The 6,073-nt window shown below is 48.7% G+C and overlaps 2 pseudogenes; both read right to left on the bottom strand.

The window, feature by feature from the left end:
• Positions 1 to 1,976: 1,976 nt before the first annotated feature.
• Positions 1,977 to 4,418, bottom strand: LOC115298576 (annotated as a pseudogene).
• A 16-nt stretch (positions 4,419 to 4,434) lies between these two features.
• On the bottom strand, positions 4,435 to 4,876 carry LOC115298619 (annotated as a pseudogene).
• Positions 4,877 to 6,073: the final 1,197 nt, after the last annotated feature.

Below are 6,073 nucleotides of genomic sequence, written 5' to 3'. Positions count from 1 at the left end.
GGATGGACCTTGAGGGTGTCATGCTGAGCGAAGTAAGCCAGGCAGAGAAGGACAGAAACCATATGTTTGCACTCATAGGTCTAACAGGAAAACAGGAGAGACCTAATGGAGAACCAGGGGGAGCGGAGGAGGGACAGAGAGTTGGGGAGAGAGAGGGATACAAAACTTGAGAGACTATTGAATGCTGAAAATGAACTGAGAGTTGAAGGGGAAGGGGAAGGGGGGAAAAGAGGTGGTGGTGATGGTGGAGGGCACTTATGGGGAAGAGCACTGGGTGTTGTATGGAAAACAACTTGACAATAAAATATTGAAAAAAAAAACCCAGGAAGGGTTTCATTTTGGGGAGGACTTTTAGAAAAAGAGAAGGAAATAAAATGGAGAATGGGGTGTAATTTGTTTTCCAAGTTTTAAATTGATTTTTATATTTCAATAAGTTTGTGGGATTCATCTGTTAAAATTTTCATTTACAAAGTTCATTCAAATTAGTGTCAGTATGTCAATACCATCTTTATCACTGATACTTTGGTTTCACAACTTCCAGCTCAAGGTCATTTGTTACCATTAGCCCTGAATTCAATAAGATAGCTTCACCTTCCTGTTGCTTTTCTCTCAGAAACTGTGGGTGCTGGTGATGCCTAGTCTCTTACTAATAACTAGGAAAGCACTTGTGACAATCATCAAAAACTCCACACCCTATAAATTACAATGATTAAATGTGGTAGCACTGGTATTCCAGAGTTCTATGATGTATGGAAAGAGAAGACAGATTTTTAGGATTAAAAGGACATGAAAAAACAGAATGTTAGAACATAGCCTAAGCATGCTTGTTATATGTTAAAGGTGCTCACAGCCAGCAGATAGGACATAATATGCATGTCCCAGAGGAATGGGGGTGGTGCCGGGCTCAAGGGAAGCTTTAAGAAGATGGATTTCGAGCGGGGAGGAAGTGAGGGGTTTAGACTTAAGGCTTCCAATAACAAATAATTGTCTTCAGTTGGAGTAAAAAAAATATTTTCTAATAAAAAAGGAGAGTCTTTGGGAAGGTGTTTTGGTGGTGGGAGAGATGGAAAGAGAAACATGAAGACATACGAAGAAGGGAAACGGATATATGGGTTTCTTTTTTTTTTTTTTTTTTGTCATAAGGAAAGATTTTTATTTGAGAACATCTGGTACTTTTGGAAAACTCCTACCGGATCCAACAAACCCTGACGGACAGTCCATCTCTAACACCCTCTACCAACCCGAGTGGTCCTGTAGACAAACAGGCTCGTCCCCACTGGCTCTGCTCCCACCGTCCGAACCTCCCGCCAGCACAGTCTAACTAAGGCTGGTCAGACACTGCAAACTTCGCTGCGCCCCCCCCCCCACCCTGTGAGAGAGGTCCCACTCCTAGGCCAAAGCTCCTGGCAGGAGATATTAACAGCACACCAGGTGACATGATGTGTGGACACAAACGCCAGGCTTATTCTGACTGTGGCCAAAGTCAGGGAGACAGCAGAATCTCTGTGCCCTGGAGGTCCTCCGGGTTCAGTGATGGCTCATGGATGGATGGGGAAGTGCTGGCCTCCCCTTGTGTGACTGCCTCGTAATCTCCCAGCGTCCCCACCGTACTGCATCCTTCGCTAATGGCTACCACACTTCCTCATCCTTTAAATTAAAACCGATCCTTCTCCCAGAGAATCTTTTATTCGTGAAGCTGTCGGGCAGGACAGCAGCACCATTCGGTTCCAGGTAACTGTGGAGTCCCGAGATGTGGGCTGAGGCCTGCGCAGGACAGGACAGGACAGGACAGCGGTTCTGCTGAAGGCTGCTCACTACTCAATGCCCACCAGCTGTCTAGCCACCGGCGAGAGGTCTGAATGGACGTCTGATCGCAGAGATGAGGGCCCACAGGGCTGTGAACATCCACCTTTAGGCTGACGTGAGGGCCCGCCTCTGAGAGTGCACGTGTCTCTCTCTGAAGCACTGTGCTCGCTTCAGCGCCGGAGCCTGAGGAAGAACGCGTGTTTACACTCCCTACTCTCCAAGGGGTAGTATTTATCATAGAAATCTAAGACGTATTCTTCAGTCTTGAATCCAAACTTCTGGTAGAGCAGCATAGCAGGGTTGCTTACTGAGACGTGAAGGGTCACATCCTTGCCCATGCAGGTCTGAATCAGATGATAAATCATGAAAGTTGCGATCCCTGCTCTTCTCATTCAGGATGGACAAACAGAAATGAAATGTAAGCTTCGTTGTACTTCACGTCAGGAACCATGAAGCCAAAGCCAATGATAACTTTCTTATAAAGGACAACACTGAAATCCGGGTACTGCAGGCACTCAGGTCAGTGCCAGGCCAGAAAAACTCCTACATAGAGTTTATCGTTGGGATGTGATTTGGCCGGACGTAGCAGTAATCAAGAGGTGCGTCAGCTTCCGGGGTCCAGTGAGGGTCACTCCTGTGCAGGTGGGAGCGAATCTGTGACAGGAGCTGCAGTTTGGGTGGCTTTGTTTCATAATCATGCCTGATGTAAGGTTTCAAGATCCGAGAGGTATAAAGGCTGATGATACTCTGGTCCACAGCCATATCTTTTGATCCCACCAAACGATACAGAAACTTAGTGGTCTGGTGCTGAAACCCTTTCCTAGATGGCAAGGCAGTCTGGTAGCGGTCAAGGATTCTGAAGTCCTGACACGTTGTTCTGTAGGTGGCTTGTCCCGCTGGAAGCCTGGAAACTCCCCCTTCTTTGGCTCCATAAAGTCCATCAACTAACAGAAGAGCAGCATTAACAATTTGATCCAAGTCAAAAAGTGGTAATCCCCTATCCCTTTTCGCTTGTCTGACAATCAACTTCCGTTTCAGTCTGCGCGCTTCTGGCGTCATGGCAATGGCACTGGGACAAGCTTCCAGCCTCTTCAGGAGCAGCTTCTCCTAGTAGATGCTCACGGGGATGTACTTGGACCCCTTAGGCTTCCTGTCCTTCTCCAGCTGGGGTTTCCTCTTCTCTCGAGTCCTCGTTTGCAAAGATGTGTTGGAATCAGTGTCTTCCCTGTCAATGTCCATCCTGTCCGGCTTTTCCTCCGCGCTTTCTACCTCCTGCTTTATCTGTTCAGGCACTCTGACCTTCTTTCTGCCCCCGACCACTGCCCCAGAGGCTGCTGCCCCTGCGGGGGGAGGAACATACTCCATCCCTGGGTCTATAATGCCATCACCTTCCATCTTGTCATCATCGTGAAACAAGGCTTGTGGTGGCATCACATCTGGAATCAGATCAGCCTCTGAAAGCAAGCTGGGCGTAGCCGAGTGAGAGGCGGGGGTCCCGGGGGCGGAGAAATCCAGAGACTGGGAGGGCAATGGGCTGGTCAGAGGGGTGCGGTCGGAGGAGCTCAAGGATGAGAAATCGATCACTTCTCCTTTTTCTAGAACCACATCTGGCCTGCGGCTGTGGCTTATGAACTTTACAGGGGTCGAAGAAGTACTCCTGTCGAGAAAGCCAGCCGCTTCCTTCTGGGCTCTTCCAATGTCCTTTGCTTCCTGAGTACGAGACCTTTTCTCTTTTAATTCCATGGCAGATTCCACGGGATTCCGACTCGCCCGTTTTCAAAGGCCCTCAACAGTAATGACGGGATCTAAAGCTGGTTTGGAGGCTTTTACTTTCAGAGTAGAGGCAGACAGCTTCTCTCCTTCAGGCTTCATGGTTGGGGGCTTGCTGTGAACAAGCTTCCACCATCCTGGTTCGCGGAAGTCATGAGCACCTGAGGGGAAGAACATGGGGCTTCCCGCACTGAGGCAACCGGCCACTGTGCTCCACCAGGTAGAAGTCTTCTTCCTATTTCTCAGCAAAAAGGTCCAATGTTTCTCAATAAAAGCACAGATATCTTCTTTCCATCGGAAATAACCTTGCCGTCCACTTCCTTGCAGAGACAAGTTGTACATTGCCAGCATGACAACTTGCTGCCATGTCAGTTTCAGCCTCTCATACTGCTCCTTGCCATCTTCTGAGCAATCGGAACAAGTGAATCTAAAAAAATTATCACCCTTAAGGTAACTAAGCTGTTCCCTCAGTTGACTGGCTGGTATCCATTTTTGGCACTTGTCACAGAAGTAGGACAGCTGCTCCTCCATCCAGGACACATCTCCTTCGTCACTGTTGAGGGAATCCCCACTCTGATCATGAGATAAGTCCACGGACGCCTGGTCCTCTGATTCAACGATCAGGAGCGTCTCCCCCTCCACCTCCCCTTCCTCCAGCCCTTCTGAGGTAGACGTCCTCCTGGCTTCATCATCTTGCCGGCTTATCAAGCTACTCAGGTGGATGCTACTATCCATCCCTTCCTCCCACAGGCTCTCAAGTGCTGTTCACGCACAATCCTAAGCCCTGGACACCAGGCTTCAAGGGGCTTCTACCAGGATCACACAGACAGACAAATTCCTCACAAGAGTGTCTGCTTACTTCTTTACTCAGATAGCAGGGACTTTTAACCCAATAATTTAGAATGTATGATCCACAGTTCTTGTCTTTGGTCAGGTTTGAAAGGACAGTGACCGAAAAAAGGGTGGACACCTCACAAAGCTATTCTCCATCCACACTCACACACCCACACCCCACACTGTCCCATAAACATTTGACATCCATTTCAAGTCATGTTTTTTGAGATCCTTTTGCCAATAACATCTCTCTTTCTGCTTCAAGTTGCTCAGTCAAAATAATCTGTTCTCCCAAGAGACGAATGTTTTCTTTTTTCCGATTCTGCCTCTCAATGTCTCTGATCACTCCATCGTGAAGCCTCTGCCGGTCCTGCCGCTGCTTCAGATGCACCAGAGGCACGCCGGCCACGGTGGCCGCCGTCAGCACCACCGACAGGCCCAGCACCACCTTCGAACTCCTCGACATCCCCACGCCGGCCTCCGCAGCCTTCGGGGCCTCCGCGGCCTCCAGGGCCTCCCCGCCCGGGGCCCCAGGGCCTCAGCCAAACGCGATTCGCGGCTGCGGGTCAGGCTCGACCGCTCGAGCGCAGAACCCCCGCAGCTGGTGCCGATATATGGGTTTCATCAGAAGGTTTTTGTTTTGTTTTGTGTGGGTTCTTTTGTTCTTTTTGGTTTTTGGTTTTTTGAGAGAGTGAGAGCACACACATGCATGAGCAGAGGGGGAAAGAGAGAGAGAATCTTAGCGAGACTCGGATCATGACCTGAGTCATGAAATCAAGAGTCGGAGGCTTAACCAACTGAACCACCCATACGCCCCATCATTACGAGGAGTTTTTTAATGGCAGAATGTTAGAGCCCTCACAGAACGTGGAGCTAAGCCCATCCTCCTCCTCATCCACAGGAGGGAGCAGAAATGTGAAGACTTCAGCAGTGTGGCCCCACCTCCCCCAACCCCAAGTTCTCCCTCCTGCTCCAGGGTCTTCCCTCAGCCACACTATATGGCTTCACCTCACCAAATTTGAACAATAATAAAGAATTTGTATGTTCTGGAGCAGCTGAATGGCTCGGTCAATTAAGGGTCTGACTCTCGATTTCAGCTCAGGTCAAGATCTCATGGTTCAGGAGATGAGCCCTGCTCTGTGCTGACAGCATGGAGCCTGCTTGGGATTCTCCCTCTCCCTCTCTCTCTGCCCTTCCCCTGCACGCTCTCTCTCTCTCTCTCTCTCTCTCTCTCTCTCTCTCTCTCTCTCAAAATAAACTAAAAAAAAAAGAGAATCTGTATGTTCTGTGCATATCTTCATCAAAAATGCTCATTTGATAAAGTATGAATACATAAAGGCAAAGACAACCTCTTAAATCTATATGCCTATTAAAAGATAAAGAGGCATATTTAAAATGTCAAGAGTCTGAGCAAAAATCAAATTCAGTTGGGCAACAAACCATCCAGTCTAGCAGACTGGAGCTCCAAGTAGCCATAGAAAGCAAAGGCTTTTAAGGCAAAAGGGAACAGAGGAACAAGAACGTCTAGGAAGCAAAAACTCAGGTTGTCTATTACGAGGTCACTTTCCTTTAGGGGAGGGCAGGGGACTGTCAGGCAGATTCCCTAGCTAGTGCTGATCAGACAAGTCCTGACTGGCTGAAGATTCCCTTTCCAGAACAGCTG

Source organism: Suricata suricatta, chromosome 1, assembly GCF_006229205.1.
Source record: "Suricata suricatta isolate VVHF042 chromosome 1, meerkat_22Aug2017_6uvM2_HiC, whole genome shotgun sequence".
NCBI classification, from domain to species: Eukaryota; Metazoa; Chordata; class Mammalia; order Carnivora; family Herpestidae; genus Suricata; species Suricata suricatta.
This window is presented reverse-complemented; position numbering and strand designations above follow the sequence as displayed.